Below are 5,287 nucleotides of genomic sequence, written 5' to 3' on the forward strand. Positions count from 1 at the left end.
TTCCCACCTCTCCGTGGTTTATAAATCCAGGGATGAGGACTCCACCACTGCCTTGGGCATCCTGTGCCAGTGAATTGACAACCATTTCAGGAAAAAAATTGTTCCTAATATCCAAGCTGGGCAAGTTGAGGCCATTTCCTCTCCCCCTGTCACTTGTTACTTGGAAGAAGAGATCAACTCCACCCCACCCCTTCCCTAAAAACTTTTTCCAGGCAGTTGTAGGGAGTGAGGAGGTCTCTTCCCAGCCTCTTTTTTTCCAGGGAAAACACCTCCAGGTCCCTCAGCTGCTCCAGATACTTCAGTAGCTTTGTTGCTCTTCCCTGGATGTATTCCAGAGAATATCCTCAATATCCTCTTGTACCAAGGTGTCCAAACCTTATTCTACAGTACAAGCAGCTTAAACCCCAAAACACTCCTGGAAAATGAGTAAATATTATTATCTGAAAAATTAAATATAAGGAGGTTGAGATGCAGAGAGATTAATTAGGTTCAACGAGCAGAGTTGTAGCAAATCCAGAGGCAGCCAGCATTGTATTCCACATGGGATAACCAGGAGTTAATGGTCCTTTACCATTAGGGATCTTCCTGCTGGTTTTGTGCAACTTTGATAGGAGGTGGGTGAGTTGCTAGAAGGATGAGGGGTGAGTACTGGCCTGAAAACCACACACTTTGAGGTTTATTCTAAGCTCTGTCAATGATCTGCTAGGAAAATTAACCTTGGTTAATCAGTAAACCTGCTGCTGTGCCAGGGATTAAAGTGCCATAAAATTCACCTCTGACTCCTCCTGTCCCCCATCTCCCTCTCCAAGAAACCACGATTCTCCAGGGATGCTGAGAGTTCCCACCTCCAAGAGATGAATCCAAGCCAAATCTTTGCCCTCCTCCCTTTCCTCTCCTGATGAGGAGAGGTCTTGAAAAGTTAAAGAAAAAGCTGGAAAAACCAAGTGAAAAACTCAGCAGTGCCAAGCCTGGCCTAACCCTATGAATAATACATCAGGAATCCAACCCTGCAGCTCTCCCAGAGCCTCTCTCCACTCAGGCATCCCTCATTAGCTCATTAGTCACAGCAGCCTGATTCCTACTAATTGATTTTACTACCATTCCCTACAATGTATGGCCAGGATCCAGCATGTCTCTGTCTGGCTTTCAAGCCATTAGATTGGCACAGCTTGGCAAAACACCTCTCTCAAGCCTTGTAAAAGTTGGGTGATCCCCAGAACTGAGCTGGTGGAAGGTTTTCCCTTCCATCCGATGAGCCATAGGCTCCAAGAGCAGAGATTTGGGACTTTCCAACCTGGTAGAAGGTTAGTCTGCTATAATCTGGAGCTTCAGGAGGGTACAGAAAGCTCTGAAGCTCTCTCCACCCTGGTTTCCACCTTGATACTGGGACAGAGAGATCAGAGCAGAGAGCAAGTACAAAGGGTTTCACTGACTTTGCTGCTCTTCCCAAACTTTTACTGCACCTCACTGGAACATCCCCCTTTGCCCCAGGCATGCTGAACCTGAGAATTAGTGATGCTTTGTATCCTCAGCAAGACAGGAAGGTAGGGAACAAGGGGATTTTTTTTTCCATGGAGCCCAGTTCCCTGTAGGTAATGATTCACCTGCATTTTTAGTCCTTTTTTTTCCCCCAACCTATTTTTGTGTTTGTTTTTTTTCTTTTCTTTTGAATTCAATGCAGTGACATCTCCTCTCTATGCTGTAATTCAGACTAACTTCTGTGTAGCCCTTCACTTCTTTTGGATGGGATCTTCATATTTATCACTTCCCTGGCCAGTGGCCAGCACATGGATACAGTCCAAGGAGGGATTCTTGGAGGAGTTAATAACTTCTGGAGGATGTTCTCCCTCTCTCTGTTCAAAATGTGCACAGGAAGGATTGATCATTTATTTATAACTAGTAGAAATTTGTCTTCCTTCCCTATATTTTTTTTCCTAGTCCCTTTTTTTCCCTCTTTTTATTTTTTCTGTTTTCAGGCTGGTGGGGTTTTTTTCCCTTCCCATCCACCCTGACTGAGGCAATAATCACTTGTTTGGAGATGATTTGCTCTATCCATCTTTCCAAGGCATTGTTAATGATGCAGGAATGTAAATCACTGGCTCAGCTTGGCTGTCACCCACACTAATGATTCCCTACAATTCCTTCAAGGATAATTCCAATGAACAAGAATCCAATGAACCCTGAATCCATCTGAATCCCCTCCCATTGACCCAGGAGGGAAGAACATGGACAACCCCTGTAAAACAAGAAATACCCTGACTAAAAGGAACCAGTTTTGCCTTTTTCATCTCCCCCTAATACTTCAATACTTGGCATTGAAGCTGGAAATATCCATGAGGATTTGTGGGAATGTATCCTCAGGTTTGGTCTGCCCAAAACTTGAGTGTTTTGAAGGTATCTCCATTTCCAAGGTGATAGGTTCAGCCTGTATCCCACCAGCTGAAAGAAACATCTCAGGATTGGCCTCCAGATGCCTGAGGATTTCAGGGAGAGACTTCTGAGCCAAAATTTTCTGGCTCCTAGAACATTTCTCCCTGGGAAAAGTGAGGGAAGTAGCTCTGTGGAGGTGTTTCCCAGCCACGTGAGCTCTTCATCCTCTCTGGTGGTCGTGGAAATGGGCAAGGGAAGGTCAAGGGGAGGCAAAACTGATTTGTGGGCACTTCTCAGAAAGCAGAGGAGCAGAAACATCCCCAGCAGAAGAATTCACACAAGCTTTGACATGGTTGAACTTGGCAGGAACCTCTGGAGATCCTTTAGTCCAACTCCTCTGCACAAACTGGAATAGGTTGCCCAGGGTTATGTCCTGTTGGGTTTGAAGATCATCAAGGACTCAAACTCCACAACCTCTCTGGGGAGCGTTTTCCAGCATTCAGTGACACTTAATGATGTTTTGTTATGGTTTTTTAATTCATCTTTAAACAAAATTCCCTGTGTTCCAGTTTGTGCCCTTTCTCACAGAGGTGTCCTGTCTCTGGGCACCACTGAAAAGAACCCAGCTCTGTCTTCTTGAACCCTCTCTTCAGATATTTATTGATGCTGACAAGATCCTCCCTGACCCTTCTATTTTCCAGACTGAAATTCCCTGATCTCATAAACTGCTTTCAGAGCAAAGATGCTCCAACCCCTTCATCATCCTCATGCTCCTGCTTTGAGGAGCATTTTTCCACTACATCCATGTGTGACCTTGTGTCCTGGTTTGGGCCAGGATAAAGGGGATTTTCTGTCTTGGACTTTTGCTTTCAGCTGAGTCTCTTGGAAGGAGCTGCACTTGCTGAAATGAACAGCAAGTTTCTCAGGCAGTGTCTGCTGCTGGGACTGATCCCACTCCATGTTTAGAGTTCCAGCTGGAGAATGGGGTGCAGAACCAAGGCCACTGCTCAGCTCTGAGGAACATTTTGCCCTCTGGGAGGAGAAAAGGAGTCAAGAGGTCCCACCTGCAGCCCTCCTTCGGGGAGGAACAGACAAGAGAAATGGCCAGAATTGACCAAACAGAGGATTCCATCCCATCCACCTCATCCTCAGGAGAAACTGGAGGGATCACCAGGCTCAAAGCCCTTCCTGCTTCCCCTTCTTCCCCTCTCCCTCTTTGCTTGGGCATCCTGGGAGGATTCCATCCCTTCCTCTGCCTGTGCTCCTGATCCATGCCAGCCTGAATCTGTGTGTTCCTGCCTCCAGCTCCCCCCTGCTGCTGACCCCAGGAGTCCAGCCTGGACTTTCCCAGGGCTGCCCTGCAGCCTCGGTGGGGATGGGAGAGTTATTGGGGGAAAGGGGGGAGGAACCTGGGATCCATTTTCCTGGATATTTGTATAGATTTAGTCATTTTTTTTCCTATTTCTCATTCCTGTTTCATTAAAGCTGTGTAGTTTAGTTTCCAACCCATCAGTCTCTCTCCCTTGTTCTCTCTCCTTTCTTTATCAAGGAGGGGAAGGGGATTAATAGGGAGCATCTGGTATTTGGTTTAATTGCTGGGGCAGTGTTAAACCATGACATCACCTTGTCCCTGAATGTTCTCAGGCTGCTGAGGGATGAATCCCTGTTGACCTCAGGGTTGTGGTGTTATTTTTCCTCTTGTTCCCCTCTCTCAGGCCCTGGATTTTCACCACTTCAGCCAAAGCTGCCCCCAGACTTCCCATCCCCAGCAAGTTCTTTGGTTGCAGGTGTGCTCTGATCAACTGCTTGAGCACAGGCAACGGGAGGAACTGTTGGAGAAAGCTCAGAGGAGAGGCATGAAGATGCTCCAAGGGCTGTAGCATCCTTCTTGGGAAGGGCTTGGGTTTGTTCAGCCTGGAAAAGAGGCTGAGAGGGGAGATTTCCAGTGGTCTAACAGCACCTGGCATTAAAAAGGGTCAAAGAGATGGCTCAGTTCACACATTGACCTTAAATTGCAGGAAGGGGAATCCTGCTCAGACATAATGGAAAATATTTCTCCATGTGGCTGTTCAGAAACTGGAAGAGGAGACCAGAAAGTCTGTTGTGTCTCCATGCTTAGGATGCAGTGAAGAGCAGGATGAGTTAAGGAACTTTATCCTCCCCTTCAGGCTCCAGATGAATTTTTTGCATCATGATGTCCCTTAGTAGAATGAGCTTCTGGTCCTGATACCTCCAAACATCCATCCCAGGGCATCCTCCTGAGGCTCTGCTGGTAAATCTGGGGCCTGTCACTGCCACCTTCTGCCAAGAGAAGGAAAATGCAAATGCCCATTTCCCCAAGGAGAAGGCTGTGAGGAGTTTTTCAGGATGGTTTGGGTATCGATAATTCAGGGTTCAGAAGGATTTGGTTCCTATCAGCTTTAGGGTGAGATACCCCCATGTAAAAAAAAAATAAATAAATGGGAGAAAAATGTAGTCTCTCAAGACACCTCTGGGTGAAAATTAAAAAAGAAGAAAAAATTTTATATATATATAACATAAAAAATAAAAATAATAAAAATAAAAACAATATAAACATATATATGTATTTTTATATATATAAAAATTATCAATTTCCTTGAACAAGCCATGAGTAGAATTCCAGTGACAGTGGCTACACCTTCTCCTCATCACCTTCTCCTTCTCCTTGAGTCACACTCAAGGTGCCATCATCCCACACCTACCAACTGCTCATCTTTGGGTATTTTTCCTCTAATCTCCTTTGGAAAATGATCCAAACTGGGTGCTGCCCCTGAACCAAGCAAGTTTCAGAGGTCTGAGCTCAGGAATGGGTCTGGGTGCCATCCTCAGCCTCCCATGTGGGAATGGGTGACTGCATCCGCAGAATTTGATGGGAAATGGGTGCCAGGTGCTCAGT

This window comes from Calypte anna, chromosome 2, assembly GCF_003957555.1.
Source record: "Calypte anna isolate BGI_N300 chromosome 2, bCalAnn1_v1.p, whole genome shotgun sequence".
NCBI lineage: Eukaryota > Metazoa > Chordata > Aves > Apodiformes > Trochilidae > Calypte > Calypte anna.